This window comes from Dendrobates tinctorius, unplaced genomic scaffold (assembly GCF_039654945.1).
Source record: "Dendrobates tinctorius isolate UK_male_01 unplaced genomic scaffold, ASM3965494v1 ptg000060l, whole genome shotgun sequence".
In the NCBI taxonomy this organism is placed as follows: Eukaryota; Metazoa; Chordata; class Amphibia; order Anura; family Dendrobatidae; genus Dendrobates; species Dendrobates tinctorius.
The window spans coordinates 42,783,454-42,802,994 of record NW_027361728.1 but is presented as its reverse complement, the minus strand read 5'-3'; positions in this window follow the sequence as shown (position 1 = coordinate 42,802,994).

Below are 19,541 nucleotides of genomic sequence, written 5' to 3'. Positions count from 1 at the left end.
CGTTAGGCGGCGTCTCCCTGAGAATCTTTTCTGTGGCTGCGATGCTCTTCTTGATATTAACTTCTTGAAGAAATTTTTGAACCCCTCTCCATAATCTTTGAAAATTCTTGGAGAACAGGAGAAGTGCCAGAAGACTGGAGAAGAGCAAATGTTGTTCCTATCTTCAAAAAGGGGAAGAAGGTGGACCCAGGCAACTATAGGCCGGTGAGTCTGACTTCTATACCAGGAAAGATCTTTGAACAAATTATTAAACAACATGTATGTCAATACCTGGATAAGAATGAAGTGATTAAACAGAGTCAGCATGGGTTTGTAACTAATAAGTCATGTCAGACTACTTTAATTTCCTTCTATGACGGTATTACTGATTGGGTGGATCAAGGAAATGCTGTAGATATAGTATATCTTGACTTCAGCAAAGCATTTGACAAAGTCTCTCATACAATCCTTATTGAAAAAATGACTAAGTATGGAATGGACAAGGCAACTGTTAGGTGGATTCATAACTGGCTTAGTGATCGGACCCAAAGAGTGGTCGTAAATGGCTGCACATCCAGTTGGAAGAATGTCTCAAGTGGGGTACCACAGGGCTCTGTCCTGGGCCCTGTATTGTTCAACATCTTTATCAACGATTTAGATGAAGGAATTGAGGGTAAACTGATTAAATTTGCTGATGACACAAAGCTAGGAGGGATAGCTAATACTAGAGAAGAGAGAGAGAGGATTCATAAAGATTTAAATAAACTGGAGAAGTGGGCAGCAACTAACAGAATGGTTTTTAACAGGGAGAAATGCAAAGTACTACATCTGGGCAATAAAAATGAAAAAAGCATATATAGAATGGGAGGAATAGGGCTAAGTGACAGCACATGTGAAAAAGACTTGGGTATACTAATAGATCACAGACTGAATATGAGTCAACAGTGTGATGCAGCAGCAAAAAAGGCAAATGCAATTCTAGGATGTATTAACAGAAGCATACAGTCTAGATCACGTGAAGTAATTATTTCCCTCTACTCCTCTTTGGTCAGACCTCATCTGGAATATTGTGTCCAATTTTGGGCACCACATTTTAAAAAAGACATCAACAAACTGGAGCAAGTTCAGAAAAGAGCGACCAGAATGGTGACCGGTCTGCAAACCCTGTCTTATGAGGAAAGGTTGCAGGATTTGGGAATGTTTAGTTTGCAAAAGAGAAGACTGAGAGGAGACTTAATAGCTGTCTACAAATATCTAAAGGGCTGTCACATTGTAGAAGGATCAACTTTATTCTCATTTGCACAAGGAAAGACTAGAAGCAATGGGATGAAGCTGAATGGGAGGAGACACAGATTAGATATTAGAAAAAACTTTTTGACAGTTAGAGTGATCAATGAGTGGAACAGGCTGCCACGAGAAGTGGTGAGTTCTCCTTCAATGGAAGTCTTCAAACAGAGGCTGGACAGACATCTAACTGGGATGATTTAGCGAATCCTGCTTTGAGCAGGGGGTTGGACCAGATGGCCCAGGAGGTCCCTTCCAACTCTACCATTCTATGATTCTAATTCTCAAACCTTGTGGATCTCATATCAACCTTGTGGGTCTCATATTTTCCACAAGGTCAGCCACAGACCAGGCTTCCTATTCCTAGGAAATATAGTGTTTTATTTTATAATGTTATGTTTTTTCTTTTTATGTTCTTTGTTGTCCTTGTCTTCCCCCCTACCTCTTGTTTTCTCCCCTTCCATTCTCCCGTCTGTAATCACAGGATCTACAGAGGCAGAATACTCTGGAGAAGAGGGTCCATTACTAGAGGACCTGTGCATGTGAGTAAACTAAGTAATTCCAAATGACATGTGTAATATCATTAAACGTCAAAGGACTTAATTCCCCTAGAAAAAGGAAGATTGCATTTAGGGAGCTGAAGTCCTAGAAGGTCGATATTGCCTTCCTTCAAGAGACACACTACGATAAAACAGGCCCTTTTAGGTTTGCCTTCAACTTGTTTCCTGTGTCTTATTCTGCTTTCTCTAATAATAAGAGAAGGGGAGTGGCCATCTTAATTTCATCAGGTTATCCCTTACAAGTGAACAAATTACACGTTGTTCCTAGGGGTAGATATATCATTTTGGAGGCTTCTTTGAGGGGCAGGCCCATCCATCATTCTATGTAATTTACTGTATATGCTCCAAATTCAGGTCAGATCAAATTTCTGAGAAAGGTTTTTTCCTTGATTCCAAAACTTCTGCCTGCAGCTTTGCTGGTGTGTGATGATTTTAATATGCCTTTCTTGGAATAGTTTGATAGACTCTCTACAAATAATAAACCTCCATCACAAAACCTGATTAGACTGGTGAGAGACTTAATTAATTAGGACTAACTCCTTGTTTGACTTATGGAGAATAGATCATCCTAGAGACAAGACCTTTTCCCTCTATTCTTCTCCTCATCACACCCATTCTACAATTGATTATTTTTTTGCAAATATTACGACCCTTAGGATGATGGCAAAGGCAGAGATGGGTCACATTACCTGGAATGATCATGCCTCAGTGGTGTTACATCTTAAATCCATTCAACGGTTTTCCAGGGTGTGCCACTGGGGGTTGAATGAGTTTTTAATAAAGGATCCGACAATTCGGAAGACTTTACTGAACCATCTCACTGATTTCTTCCATCTGAATGAGGGCTCAGTTTCTTCTCCTTCAGTCCTATGGGAAGCTCATAAGGCCATCAGGGAGTATTGTATTAAGGAGGGTTCCAGATTAAAAAGAAATGCTAAAGCCGAGTTTGTTAAATTAACTTCTCAATTATCGAGAGGGGAACGACCTCAGTGAGGATCTTAAATAAGGTTGTGACACTTAGAAATAAATTAGTAGACCTCTCATTGCGTAAAGTTGAAAAAGTCTTCTCTATACTGAACAAAAATATTACGAAAGAAGAAAACAAAGCTCACACACTTCTGACTAGATTACTGGAGGATAGAACCTTGAATTCTCACCCTCAAGCCTTGAGAGGCACGGACGGCACAATTCATTATAACCCAACTGTAATCTTGGAATTATTCTATAATTTTTATAGCAAACTGTACAATTTACAAAATACTTCCTCCATAGTTAAGTCTAATAGAATTAAGACATTGCATCACTTTCTATCAAAATTAAACCTCCCAGTTCTCCCCTCTGAGGCCTTATTGAACATCTTGAGGGATCTCCCCTTAGGTAAATATCTGGACCCAGATGGGCAAACAAATCTGTATTATAAAACCTTTGAGGAGGAGCTTTCTCCTCATATGGTTAAACTCATTAATTCGTTTCTTGAGGGTTCCCCCATGCCGGATACACTAACACATTCTTATTTGGTTATTATCCCAAAACCGAGAAAGGACCCGCTGGATTGCTCAAACTATCGTCCAATAGCGTTGTTAAATTCTGATTTAAAAATATTCACCCACCTATTGGCTTATAAATTGAACTGCTGGCTGCCTCAACTTATCAATAAGGATCAAGTGGGTTTTGCCCCTAACCAGCCGGGGGGGACAATACTAGAAGAGCGATAAAAGAAAACTACAGTCTTGTATATTAAGTTTAGATGCATAAAAGGCATTTGATTGTGTTAATTGGTTCTTCCTGTTTGAATTGTTGAAGATTTTTGGAATTTCAGTCACTTTTTTGACAGCTATTGGAGCATTGAATAGTTCCCCTTCGGCCTCTATTAGGCTTCCCTTTAACACTTCCCCCTTATTCAAAATGTAAAATGGGACCCATCAGGGCTGCCCTTTATCGCATCTATTATATGTTTTATGTATAGAACCTCTGGCGGCAATGATTAGGTGATATCCAAACATTTCAGGGGTTGAGTTTTGGTACAAGATGTTTAAGATTTCCTTATTTGCAGATGATGTCTGTCACGACCCATTTTTGGATCTGTGTCAGTTTGGGCTGCTCTGATATAAACTTTTTTCCTTTCAGGCCATCGGGGGTTAATATCAGTTTTTGCCCCCGGTGGGCGCTAGTGTTACTGCATGTTTAGTTAGTCTGCTGGTGACCAATCCCACCTTCCTTTATAAGGTCACCTAGTACACCAGCTAGCTGTTGGTAATACAAGTCATTTGAAAACCAACCTTTCTGAAGAGAGGAGCTATCTGGAGCAGTGCTGTTTGCTGCTTATCTGGAGCTGTGGTGTTTCTGCTGAAACCAGTGTTCGGGTGCCTTACTCTGCTGTCCGGTGCATGGCAGCAGAGGAAACTAAGTGTTGTTTGCTTTTTCCCTGTCTGTTTTCTTTTCTTGGTGTTTTATTACTGCAGCGGTGGGACCAGTGTCCGCACTGACCAATTCCCTAGTGAGGGATAGGTGCAGGGTAAGCAAGGGACAAGGTATCCTGCTCGGCGACAGGTTGAAAGACCCTGTATAGGGACGTCAGGTTAGTCCAGTACTCAGCCGCAGGAGAGTGCAGGAGGTGTCCATTCCCCCATTCCATATCACAGGGCCCACCATTGTAATTGTGTCCCCGGTGTCCCCTTGTATGTCTTAGTTGTTTTTGTGACTGACCGATTGTTGGGTCGTGTCACGCAGGGCCGGTCACTTCATGACAATGTCCTTCTAACCCTAATCAACCTTCATATCACACTGCCTAACCTGATGAAAGATCTTAAAAAATATGGAGAATTATCGGGGTATAAGCTGAACACCTCAAAAACAGAGGCCCTCCCAATAAATATCCCTTCCAATGTACTGGTTCATTTAAAACTATATTTTGATTTCAGATGGAAATCTGAGAGAATTTAAATATCTGAGGGTTAATCTATCTTCTTCTTACAGCAATTTATATAGCTCTAATTTCCCGCCACTTCTGAATGACCTAAAGAAGTTGATGGATAAATGGAAACCGCTCTCGCATTCACTAATTGGCCATATTACTTCCCTTAAGATGTCCCTCCTTCCTAAACTGTTTTATTTTTTTGAGACCATGCCAGTTAGGGTGCCCCTAAGTGAGCTTAAGTCTCTTGAGGCTGCCATGATGAGGTTCATTTGGTGTGATAGACGTCATCGTATCTCTAAGCGTGTCTTCGTCTCTCTTAAATCACAAGGAGGTCTATCGGTCCCTGATATTAAATATTATTGGGCCGCTCACCTTCATAGAATCTCCTTGTGGGCTTTGTTTTGGGTATACACTCACTGGCCACTTTATTAGGTACACCTGTCCAACTGTGTGTTAAGACTTAATTTCTAATCAGCCAATCACATGGCGGCAACTCAGTGCATTTAGGCATGTAGACATGGTCAAGACAATCTCCTGCAGTTCAAACCGAGCATCAGTATGGGGAAGAAAGGTGATTTGAGTGCCTTTGAACGTGGCATGATTGTTGGTGCCAGAAGGGCTGGTCTGAGTATTTCAGAAACTGCTGATCTACTGGGATTTTCACGCACAACCATCTCTAGGGTTTACAGAGAATGGTCCGAAAAAGAAAAAAAATCCAGTGAGCGGCAGTTCTGTGGCCGGAAATGCCTTGTTGATGCCAGAGGTCAGAGGAGAATGGGCAGACTGGTTCGAGCTGATAGAAAGGCAACAGTGACTCAAATTGCCACCCGTTACAACCAAGGTAGGCAGAAGAGCATCTCTGAACGCACAGTGCGTCGAACTTTGAGGCAGATGGGCTACAGCAGCAGAAGACCACACTGGGTACCACTCCTCTCAGCTAAGAACAGGAAACTGAGGCTACAATTTGCACAAGCTCATCGAAATTGGACAGTAGAAGACTGGAAAAACGTTGCCTGGTCTGATGAGTCTCGATTTCTGCTGCGACATTCGGATGGTAGGGTCAGAATTTGGCGTAAACAACATGAAAGCATGGATCCATCCTGCCTTGTATCAACGGTTCAGGCTGGTGGTGGTGGTGTCATGGTGTGGGGAATTTTTTCTTGGCACTCTTTGGGCCCCTTGGTACCAATTGAGCATCGTTGCAACGCCACAGCCTACCTGAGTATTGTTGCTGACCATGTCCATCCCTTTATGACCACAATGTACCCAACATCTGATGGCTACTTTCAGCAGGATAATGCGCCATGTCATAAAGCTCGAATCATCTCAGATTGGTTTCTTGAACATGACAATGAGTTCACTGTACTCAAATGGCCTCCTCAGTCACCAGATCTCAATCCAATAGAGCATCTTTGGGATGTGGTGGAACGGGAGATTCGCATCAGGGATGTGCAGCCGACAAATCTGCGCCAACTGTGTGATGCCATCATGTCAATATGGTCCAAAATCTCTGAGGAATGCTTCCAGCACCTTGTTGAATCTCTGCCACGAAGAATTGAGGCAGTTCTGAAGGCAAAAGGGGGTCCAACCCCTTACTAGCATGGTGTACCTAATAAAGTGGCCAGTGAGTGTATAATAAGTGGACAGAAATAGAGAAATTGTGGTTGGCACCAAATGATCCGGATTCTCTACCATGGTTAAATAGAACCATTGTAACCCCGGAGCCTTTATTGGGCTCTATTTGGTTCACAAGGGAGGTCTGGCTCTCCTGTATAAGGAAGTTTGGTTTAGCCTCCCCTAACTCTCCTTTGATTTCATTCATATTTCAACTCTTGTTGCCAAGAAGTCTGAAACATGCAATGGCCCATCCTTGGTCTTCTGTGGGATTGTTTAGGTTTGTGGATTTGGTAGATGGTGACACTCTGGAGCTTTTTACATTTGACGATGTCAAGTCCAAGTTTCCTATTACTAATAAATAATTCTATCAGTACTTACAGACTAAACACTTTGCCTTTTCTTTTTTAGGTTCTCTGGGTGCCTCCCTACCGACTGACTTTGAGAGGATTTGTAGGAGAGGGTCATCTACCAAAGGTTTAATATCAGAAATACATAAAATTCTATGTTCTCCCCAAGAGGGACGACAATAAAAAAATTCCTACATGTGCAAATGAGAGTCTATTCTGGGTAAGGAGCTCTCACCCCAAAGCTGGCATACTATCTGGGAAAAAGCAGCTAAGTCCTCTATTTGCACCTTTTACAAGGAAAATCAGTATAAAATACTAATGTTCTGGTATCACACTCCTGACATCTGTCACAGACTAAATCCCTCGATACCAAATGTGTGTTGGCGTTGTGGCTCTGATGTGGGAACACTGTATCATATCTTCTGGTCGTGTCCTGGGATTTCAGGTTTCTGGAGGTAGGTGAGATTGTTGATCTCTAAGATTTTCTATGCTGAAATGGGGTTGGATCCAACTATATACCTGTAAAATCTTATTCCTAAAGGGATGGGAAAAAAGTCAGCTAAAATGCTACTACACATTCTCACAGTGGCTAAATCTTTGATCGCTCTTAACTGGAAGCAGATCTCCCTGTCTTCATATCTGCACTTATTATATAGAGTTAACGACGTTCTAAGGATAGAATATATGACGGCGATTCTGAACATGAGAGTGGAAAGCTTTGATTCGGTTTGGGCACCATGGAATTACTTTTGGGTTCAGAGTATATAACCCACAACAGTGAAGGTCAAAAATATGTTGCACTTGACAACCCCATGAAGAAGCTGACGCGAAATGCGCATCGGGGTTTTGCATCTCACTGCTAGGTAATGCACTTAGCACTTTGCTTTTATCTGTTTATGTTTACATCTATGTGGCACTTTACATTATTCTAAAGGGATCATGTGCAATATTTACTGTGGGCCTGCTGCAATATAGTATGGACTTCTGCTTTATTATCTTTAATGGAACAATCTCCAAAGAACTATGGGACTATATGAGGCCACAAGGCTACTTATGTATAACAATATAAATCCCTAATTTATTGGAGCTTTTTTTGATCGTTTATTGGATCTATATACCCCTTACAATTTTACTCATTTTGCTCTGGCCCCGTTTGATGTCCTATTATTAATATTGACATTCCCCTTATATATTACATTATTTTGTTTGCTTGCATGCTGTGAAACATTTTTTTGTGCTCCTGGCTTTGTGACACCTTTTTGTTTCTTCTCCTTATTTTATGTTTATTATTTTGGATTAATAAAACTTTTTTTATTGTATATAAATGTTCGCTTGATTCTTCCTTTTGGTTTGGGTTTATTTTGGGCTCAGAGTACTGAATAGGTCATTCCTCGAACCCTTGGTTTTCCTTCTTCTCGGTATTCATGCTCTACCCCTCTCTTCCCTTGCTTATGGTGTGTGTCCTATTTTTTTCTCTGTATACATGAGGTTATGTTTATGACAATCTGTTCTTTTATTATATCATTGCTGGATTTTTGCTGAATCAATGTATTTTTTTAAATAAAAATTTACAGTTTAAAAAACAAACAAGCAACGAACTACATTTTTGACCTTTATTAATTTTTATTTATTTTTTTTGTTCCCTTAATAAACACGACCAATAATGTGAAAGAGGTTCTCAAATTGGACTGCCAGGTCAAATACCTAATCCAGCCTATGCACATTTGTCACTTTATCTGCCATACTTGCTTCTAACACTTACTGCTATGTACACTTTTTTTGTTTGAGAGGTGTCTGCCCTTTAACAACACATCTATTCAATCACTTACAGAGCATTTTTAAAGCCTTATTGTAGTCTTTTTGACACATGGATTTATTAGCACATCTGATATACTATTGTGAAATCTGCTTTTGACTAATATGCTGTGTTGTTTATACTGAAAGCACAACCAAAGTTATGCACTGTGGAAGGCATTGCTTACTGTTAGTGTTGGGGGACACTCACTTGGCAGTGAATTAATGTGGTCAGGCACGGGTTTTCACATAAACAGTCCATGCAGTTTATTTTATACAGCATAAAGCATGGAAGCATGAAGAAAAGACAACAGTTTTACATCAGACAGATGAATGATCATAATAGAGCTCCACTCTCTCAGACCTGTGGTCACACAGGCTGTGCCATGTCCAGTACGCAGGCTGTATAGCCTAAACAGATATTTCCCCCTCTCTGGGGTTACCTCTTAGCAGCCCCTGCTCCGCAGACTGACCTCCTGTCAGTCCTGGTTCCTGGGGAAGCTGCCGAACTGGGATCACCGTCCTTGTGTCCTGTGCAGTACCGACAGTCCAGATCCTGAGACGAAGGGTAGCTCCCCCAAACGCAATGCCTTCAGACTCCACAAAGACACGTGTCCTGTCCGGGTGCTATTCAGGACTCATTCGTCCAACACCCAGGCCACCAGGTCCAGGGCCTCACCGGGTGCCTCCAGGGATCCAATCCTACTCCCAGGATCTCCCAACACACCGGCCTCACCAGGTCCAAAGTCTTGCCACGTGCTCAAGGGATCCGATCCTACTCCCAGGATCTCACAACATAGACCTTACAGGACCTTGCAGCCTAAACCATTCAGGTACACACACTCTGCCCATGTGACCCAACCTGGTCACATGATATGGTCCTGAACCACACCCACAGGTGAGGTATGGATCACATGGTCATGACCTCATTGCAGGTCCTGTAAACACACACACAGGCTTTACTTTGGCCATTCAGACACATGCCCCTGGGTGGATTTGTAGGTGACTGGACACACCCATCTCTCCAAGTCACCTGGAAGCCTCCCATTGTAAAACAAAAGAAACCATCAGCAGTACATCTGCTGATCAAAGCACGTTCCGGCTTCCATCACAGGGTACCTACACCTGTGATACATATTGGCCATTTACAATCCTGCCACTCAACATTTCCCCATCATAATAAAGGAAATGCCTGCATGCAGGTCCTGGGAAGCCCATACAGCGCCCCTTAGCTGTCACAGGGGTCACTGCATCACAAGTGTCTTATATTTACTGTGTGCTGACCTTAATTCATTGTATAATGTTAATATAGACACTTGGCTTTAAATCTTACCCATACATGTAGACTATACAAATATTGAAGCACCTGTGAATCTCAACCTGCACAACTTGTATTTAGGATGACCCTCCGGCTCCTTTATACTCTCTAATGTTTAATATTTCATTATTTAATCAGACAATGTACTAGGACACTGTTCTACTAAATAAGGTATACCCCTTGTTGGCAGTTTTTTTGTAATTGTGTCTCTATTTTATTAGCAAATTTAAAAAAAAAAGTTTTTTAAAATTTTAAATCAATAATAATTATATTTTATTCTACCTTTAGACATATGTTTCCTTATGCCATTTTGTATAATAATGTGACAGTTTTATAGTGTGGGTTTTCTTGCATAAAATGTTTGTTATTAACTCCTTCACGAAAAGTGTGTACTAGTACTGCTCTGTGAGAACTGCGATTATGCCTAAAGCAGTACTAGTACAGCACTGCCATTTTCCAGTCACCACGCTGCATCGCGTCGTGATCAGGTTACGATGGCTGCTGTCCCTGACGGCAGACCATCCCTGCATCTCATCCCGGGGGGCTGCACCGGCCCCCGTATCAGCGATCGCTGTGATTGACTGGTCAATTCTGACCAGCCAATCACACTAATGTGACAATAAACTTAATAAAAAAGTGACATGCTGTCATCGGTGCTATATGACAGCACGAATCACAGCCGTCACAATAGGTGGGGTGATCGTGATGTCACCTTACCTGATTAACCTGTTTGGCGCCGATTGGCTGAACAATAGTTTCTGGCCAATCAGTGCCAAAGGGGTTAATCTAAAATAGCGATCACTGCCCTGCATGCCATTTTTGTCTCTGATTTGGTGTGCAAAGCGATTCTCTCGCTCCTCTGCATTACCTGAGAGAGAGTTTCATTGGTGATCTCTCCTGCGTTCTCCTGCCTCCTGCTCCAGCATCTTGCTGTGCTGTATGCTGCGATCTGACTTCTGTGCTGTGTGCTGACTGCTGTGTGACTCATCTTTGATCACAGCAGCAGCAGCAGCAGCACCTGCCCCATCCCAGCACTCAGTCCCCCATCCCTCTTCCAGTACCCCCTTCCCTTCCAATTGAATTTTTAGAGCACTTTTTTCGTTTTTTTATGTGCGTGGCGTCCTGCGCAGAGCATTTGTGCTCTTCTTGTGTCCGCAGCGCTCTGATCAGTATCGCTGCTGATCAGAGACTGGGCCATGGGACTTTCTCTTTTTTTTAGCTAGTTAGTGTAGCGGTCATCGCAGTTTAAGTAATATCCCATTTTTTTTAGAAAAAAATAAGTAGTAGTTTGTGCAGCATAGTTTTAGAGGTAGCATAGCCAGCATCACAGTGTTAGTGATGACTAATCTTCTTTTAGAGAAAAAAAAAATCTTAGAGTAGTTTTATAGGTTGTTTGTTAGTACAACCGGCATCAGTGGTGTCCGATTATGTTTTAGGAGAAAAAAAACATATAGAGTAGTTTTATAGGTAGGGAGGCAGTGTCTTTTTTTTGCATTAAAAAATCCCGCTATCGCCAGGTAATTTCTAGAGCATTAGGAGAGGGTGCGTAACATTGTTGTTGACGTTCGTTAAAAAAAAAAAATTACTTGCATTGAGTAAATTTTTAGCGAGTGCATTAGGGGAGCGTACGTCACATTGTTGGTGATATTAATTTTTATTTTGTGAAAAAGAGTTATTTGCGTCAGGTAAATTTATTAGTGCATTAGTGTAGTGAACGTCTGTATTTTTTATACAAACTTATTTTTTTACATATGATTTTTCTTTTCATTTTTTTCTTGTTTCTTCTACATTTTTTCTCTCTACTTTTTCCCTGTTTCTTTTTATAATAAATAGTACCCTATACACAAGTCCGATACATTACCCATGTAAAAACACCACTTATACACACATCACCAAAAATAAAATATTCATCAAGACACCATTCACCAGAGGAGGCTTACGCCTTCTTTGCCTCCGACACAAATTCATGCAGGGAGGAAAATTCCACATTTCTCTATTCCTCCTCCTCCTTCTCATCTAGTGAGGAAGAACCCCCAGCATGGCACCCTAGAACCCAGGCAACGCCTGCAGCAATCAATCCCATATGGATTGCACCCCCGAAAACTATCAGCCCTTCATTCCGGATTTCATCGGCAGCTCAGGAATGCAGTTTGACACCACTGGCCTCACTGAAATTGACTTCTTCAAATTCTTTTTCAGTGAGGAACTAATAAATGTTATGGTGGCCCAGGCAAACCTGTATGCCCATCAATTTTTCACCCAAAATCCCACGTCATCATACGCTAGATGGACCTCTGTAAGTGCAGCAGAGATGATGACATTTTAGGGAATTGTGCTGCATATGGGCATAATCCGAAAACCAAAGCTTCGGCAATACTGGTGTGCAATTATGTGGGTACTATGGAATCTGATTGCGTGGGATAAAATGAATCTGAAACCAAAGCTGAGACAAACAAGTGTATTTAACAATGTAAGAAGTGGAAACAAAACTAAGAGATCTTCTTGCAATTGTAATGAAGTGCACAGCAAAATATAGAAATGTTCAACAAACTGAATTGCAGGGCGCGATGGCTAATACAAACCAGTCCAGCAGTAATATGACACAGGAGTGCGCACGGCACTTAAACATGGAAGTCCAGCAATAATATGAGTGTGAATGCACTGAAAAGTTCCGCTCAAGTCTAGCACCGCAGCACAACAGACACAGTCCAGGAAGAAATAATGGTGTCAGAATTTCTTACTGACCACAGCAGTTCCAGAGGCGAGTAGCTCCACACCAGAAGTCCAGACAATAGGTAATCCCGGTCAGGATCAAGGAGCAGCCAGTAGCAAGATGTCCAGAAGAAACAGGCAGAAGCTCAGGAGCCAACAGCAATAAAATACTCAGGCAAGGAGGATCTCCTGACCAGACTTAAATAGCAGGACAGACGGGAATTTCCAGGACAGAGCGAAGTACCAGGCTCTTTCTTGGACAAAGGCAAAACAGGCTCCAAGTAATATCCGGAATCCTTATATTACTCCCACCTTAGAAGTGGCCTCAGGATGATCCAGGACCAGGTTTCCAGATATTTTTTATGAAACAGTGCAATCGTTTGCGGAACACAGATATTACTCACCGGCTCCCAAGAGTTCTCCTCAGATAGATATCCTTGCCTCTTGATAAGGTACTGTATCTGATTCCTGCAGATCCTGGAGTCCAAAATCTTCTCCACAACAAGTTGTTAATGACCATCCATCAACACAGGCTAAGAAGGCGGTGCAATACGACCCTGAAAAGTATTCAGAGACACAGGTTTTAATAAGGATACATGGAGCACAGGATGTACCTTCGTTGTCCTTGGTAATTTCAGACGGCAGACAATGAAGCTCACGATCCCAGAGTTCTTGAATGGACCTATGAATTTTTGTCCCAGCTTCTGTAACGGAACATTACATTTCAAATTCTTCCCGGATAACCACACAGAGTATCCTACCTTAAACATGGGTGCAGGTCTCTGGAACCTATTGGCAGATTTCTTGTATCTCTCCTGTGCAGTAGATAGTGATTTCTTCAGAGTTTCCAGATTTTTGTTTCATCACCGCCAACCTCTCATCTACTGCAGGCATCGGAGCATCAATCAGGAATCTGGGAACAATACTAGGATGATAACCCAGGTTGGCAAAGAAGGGTGTTGTCTTAGTAGATGCATTCTGTGAGTTATTGTAAGAGAACTCTGCTAGAGGAAGCAACTCCAACCAGTCATCGTGCGAGTGGCTGATATAGCACTGAAGATCCTGCTCCAGAATCAGATTAGTCCGCTCCATCTGCCCATTGGTCTGAGGATGATACGCTGAAAAGAGACAGACATTGATATCAAGGGCAGAACAAATCCTTTCTAGAATCTAGACGGAAACTGCACTCCCGATCAGAGATGATCTCATCTGTAACTCCATGCAGCCGGAACACATTCTGAATGACCAGATCTACCATCTCCTCAGCTGAGGGAAGACCAGTACAAGGAATGAAGTGAGCAGCTTTAGTAAGGTGATCTACTACCACTAGAATAGAGTTCTTTCCCCCAGTGATGGGCAATTACACTAAAACGTCCATAGAAATAGACCCCCAAGGGTGAGCAGGAAAGGGCAGTGGTTGCAGCAAGCCAGTAAGTGAGACACGAAGAGTCTTAAAACATGCACATATCTCACAAGAGAGAACGTAGCGCTTCACGTCCCTCAGACAGGCAGGCCACCAAAAGAAATGGCTCAGGAACTCCTGTGTCTTTTGTACCCCCTGGTGACCAGCCAACTTGGAGTCATGGACAAACTTGAGGACCTGCAGCCTTATGACCTCCGGCACATATAAATGTCGATTCCGAACCCACATACCGTTCTTGAGAACTAAGCCCACATCATCAAGTCGGGTTAGCGAGAAATGGGTCTACGTCATAGGCCTCTTTAATAGTCTTCCTTAAGTACTTATTCTGGATGACTCCAACAGTGTTAGCATCTGACAAAATGGTCTTGGACAGGATCCCAAGTACGGAATCCGTGGCATGGATTCGGGACAAAGCATCCGCTTTCCCATTACGTGAACAGGGGCGGTACGATATGACAAAGCTAAATTGATTAAAAAATAGACTCCAACGAGCCTGACATGGAGAAAGATATCTAGCAGATCTGGGAAATTCCAGATTGCGATGATTGGTGAGCACAATAACTTGTTGTGCTGCCGCCTGCAGATGGTGCCTCCATTCCTTAAATGCAGCATTAATGGCTGGAAGCTCTTTGTCACCCACATCATAATTCTTCTCTGCAGCAAGAAAGTCTACGAGAGAACAAAGCATACGAATGTAAAACACCCATCTCTCCTGTTCTCTGCGAGAGGATGGCCCCAGAGCTCAATCCGAAGCATCCACTTTTACGATGAAATGATGTGCTGGGTTAGGGTGAATTAATACAGGTGCATAAATAATATGGGTCTTAAGACAATCAAAAGCCTCTTGAGCCTGCATAGACCACAAGAAAGTCTTTTCTTTCTTGGTTAGTTGGGCAATGGGACGAATAATTTCAGCGAAATTACGATTAAACCGTGTGTGAAAGTTTGTGAACCCGATGAAACGTTGTACCACTTTGACATTTTTAGGTGCAGGCCAATCAAGAATAGCCTGGATTTTACTTGCCTCCATGTTAATCCTCTGTGGTGAAATGACATAACCCAGAAATTGAATGTCTGTGCGATGGAACTCACATTTCTCAGGTTTGATGTAGAGATGATTCTCTTTCAGGCGTCTCAAAATAGTTTTACCATGGTCTCGATGTTCCTGCAATGAATCAGAAAAAATTTAAATATCGTCCAGATAGATTACGACAAAATGATCTAACAGATCTCATTAGCCAGATGTTGGAAGGTTGCCGGAGTATTGCAGAGACCAAAAGGCATCACAAGGTATTTGATGTGCCCATAACGGCATCTAAATGCAGTCTTCAATTCATCCCCAGAGCGGATCTGAATCAGATTATAAGCTCCTTGAAGATCCATTTAGAGAAAATCTTAGCATGTCGTACTTTTACCAACAGTTCAGGAATTAACGGCAAAGGATAACAGTTCCGAATGGTTACCTTGTTGAGCTCCTGATAATCAATACAAGGTCTAAGAGTTCCATCCTTCTTTTTTACTAAAAAGATGGGTGCTGCAGCAGATGATGAGGAGGGGGAATGAAACCCTTAGCCAGATTTTCATCAATGTATTCCATCAAGGCTTGCAGCTCTGAAGCTGCCAGTGGGTAGACATTTTTGAATGGAATAGCCACCCCCGGAAGTAGTTAAATAGGGTAATCATAAGATCTATGAGGAGCAAGTTGATCTGCCCTTTTCATGAATATCAGAGAATTCATTATAAATGGATGGTAACATAGATACCTCAGTGGTACATTCCATATCCCGAGAACTTGCCTGACTTGTTACTGGTGCCTCCCTTGGTGAAAAAAATGATCTCCTTGATCTTTCAGTTGATAATTGGATTCTGTGACTGCAGCCAGGGAATTCCAAAAACTAAAGTGAAATGTGGTGAAAAAATTAACATATTTCATAGCATTTCCTGATTGAGTTCAATAAAAACCTCCAGAGGTACTGTTTCCTGATCAACTGGTCCTGAACTAGAGGGGAGCTATCCACAGTTTCCATGGTTACTGGGATGGCTTTCTATTGTGTCTGTATGCCATGATCCTTGGCAAAGGTTAAGTCCTTAAAGTCAACTCCTGCCCTTGAATCCACCATGGCTGCACAGGAGATCCATTGTCCCGACCTGCCTGATCTGCAGGCATTATGGGGACTTTCCTTCAGTTTCAGAAGGTAGTTATTAAGGCGCTAATGTTTGGCACTCAGGAAGGTGAGGGTTCCAGTAGTTCTGAAAATGATAGTGCCCGTATTGTCCCAGGTCAACATTTCCCAGGACAGGTTCTCCAAACAGCGAGGACAGGATGATCACAAAAATAGTGTACAGTATGCTCCAATAGTGGAATCTGAAAGGACACAACTTACCATTGTGAAACCTGCTCTGAGAAACCTGGTCTTTGTATTAAGGATTGCTTCAAAGCGTACCACACATCCACAAATTAATAAAATTAGTTTATACCCTGTTGACACAACACACTTTTATAATTGATGTACCCTACACATCTTACACGTAATACCACATCAAAGTCTGCAATCCAAAACATCACTCCTTCCATTGCAAGCCCTGCCGTGCACCCAAACAGTGGGGTATCTGCGTACTCAGGAGAAATTTCACAACAACTTTAGTGGTCCATTTTCTCCTTTTACACTTGTGAAAATAAAAAAAATCATCGCTAAAAGATAATTTTGGGGGAAAAAATGTGATTTTATATTTTCACAACTCTACGCTATAAATTTCTGTGAAGATGCTAGGGGTTCAAAGTGCTGACCATACAGGTAGATAAGTTCCTTGAAGGGTATAGTTTCCAAAATGGGGTCACTTGTGGGGTTTTTCTAATGTTTAGACACGTCAGGGGCTCTTCAAATGTGACTTGGCATCCACACTCAATTTCATCCAATTTTGCATTCAAAAAGTCAAAAGGTTCTCCTTCCATTCCAAGCCCTGCCATGCGCCCAAACAGTGGTTTTCCTGCACATATAAGGTATCAGCATACTCAGGAGAAATTGCTCAACAACTTTAGCATACCATTTTCTCATTTTACCCTTGTGAAAATAAAAAATAATTGCTAAAAGATCATTTTTGTGACTAAAAAGTTAAATATTCATTATTTCCTTCCACGTTGATTCAGCTCCTGTGAAGCACCTGAAGGTTTAATAAACTTCTTGTATGTGGTTTTGAGCACCTTGAGGGGTGCAATTTTTATAATGCTGTCACTTTTGGATATTTTATTTCATATAGAAACCTTAAAGTGACTTAAAATGTCATGGTTTTGTAAAATTTGTTGAACAAAATAGAAATTGCTGGTCAGCTTTTAACCCTTATAACTTCCTTTGCAAAAAAAAATCATTGGGTCCAAAATTGTGCTGATGTAAAGTAGACATGTAGTAATTGTTATTTAGTAACTATTTTGTGCGATATGACTCTCTGATTTAAGGGCATAAAAATTAAAATGTGAAAATTGCGCCATTTTCAACATTTTTACCAAATTTCCATTTTTCACAAATAAACTCAAATCATATAGAAGAAATTATACTGTAATATGGCGAGAGAAAACAATCTCAGAATCACCAGGATCCATTGAAGCATTCCAGAGTTATTACCACATAAAGTGACAGTGGTCAGAACTGTAAAAATTGACCTGGTCATTAGGCCACGTTCACATGTTCAGTATTTGGTCAGTATTTTACATCAGTATAAGCCAAAACCAGGAGCGGGTGATAAATCCAGAACTGGTGACTTGTTTCCATTATACTTTTCCTCTGATTGTTCCTCTCCTGGTTTTTGCTTACAAATACTCATGTAAAATGCTGATCATTAAATACTGACTTTGTGAACATGGCGTTAAGGTGAAAACAGGCTTTGTTTCAAAGTGGTAAATGAAGCAACAATTTGAAGTGATTTTTTTAAGTAGTCTTTAGTGGTTATTTTTTCATTATTACATAGTTATTTTAAAAAAAAATTATTATGTGTAGGGATGAGCAGACCCATGGAAGCTCAGGTTTGTTGGGTTCTTTCAAACGTTATTCTAATTCCATTCCCCCATTGCCACTGCACCAGGGCAACCCAGAGGAGCCAAGGCTATGCGCCAGTGTTGTCATATCTCATGGATATGCCTTTTTTGAGGGCTGGTCTTATTAGGCTGGAAAAGGGACAATATCCACTTTCCTTCCCAGTCTATTAATATCAGCCCACAGCTTTCTGCTTTGTCTTAGTTGGTTATTAAAAATAGGATGGACCCCCATGTCAAACTTTTTTACGGTCCCCCATTTTTAATAACCAGCAATGGCAAAGCATACAGTTTGGGGGGGTTGATAATAATACGCTGGGAAGGTCCATGGATATTGACCACTTTACAGCAAGCATAATAGTACCAGCTCACAGCTGTCTGTTTTCCCTTGACTGGTTATTAAAAATAGGGTGGAAGCAACATCTTTTTTTTACATTTATTTATTTAAACTTGTTAATAAATAAATAAATGAACGAAAAAATAATGTGTAGTCCCCACCCATTTTTGAAAACCAGCAGACAGCTTTACCTGGTAAAGCAGATTGCCACCGCACCAGGGTAAACAAGAAGAACCATGCAAAGCATCAGAAATGGTGCATCAATTGATGTGCCATTTCTGGGGCTGCTGTGAGCTTGCATTTTTAGGCTTCGACGGACTCAATAACCAGGAACTTTCTCAGCCTGATAATATAAGCCTGCAGCTTTCTGCTTTACCTGGGCTGGTTAGCAGAGATAGGGGGGCCACATAATTTTTTAAAACTATTTAGTGATTTATTTTTTACACTGTCTCTCACGTCATCCATGATCCGGCATTTATAAAGGCAGGATCATGGGTGGTGCCGGCCAATCACGGCTATGCCAATACTTGGTATGGATGTGATGGAGCCAGAAGTGCCCACAGCCTTAAAGCTTTTTTATTGGCAGCATGGCAGCCTTTCAACAAGCTTTACTGAGATGTCGAACCCCAACCTTAACATGGACTTCTGAGACAAATCCGTGTTCAAGGTTCTGCACAGAACCCTAGATATTCAGTACAAACTGTGAACGTTACTGTTTGGGTTTGTTCATCCCTAATCATGTGTATTTGAAGAAATGTTTGTTGTAAGAAAGTTTGTTTGGGCAAATCAAGGGCAGATATACCATTGGAGCAAGCTGTGCAGGTCCCAAGAGATAGGAAGTTCCACTTTCACCTAAAAAGCAGGTGGAATTTTGCATTATATAGGGCAGCATGGAGACTCAGTGCTTATCTTTGCAGCGCTGGGGTCCTGGGTTCAAATGCCACCAAGGACAACATCTGCAAGGAGTTTGTATGTTCTCTCTGTGTTTGCGTGGATTTCCTCAAGTATTCCACTTACTTTCCACAATCTAAAGACATGCTGATAGGGAATCTACATTGTGATCCCTAATGGGGATGGCACCAGTATTGTCTGTAAAGCGCTGTGGAATTAATGATGCTATATAAGTGAGTAAAATAAGGCTGGTTTTACATTTGCGTTGGGCAGAGCTGCAGAGGGCTGCATACTTCCAGTTAAGCAATGACCACTGCCACACCTCTTCCATTCAG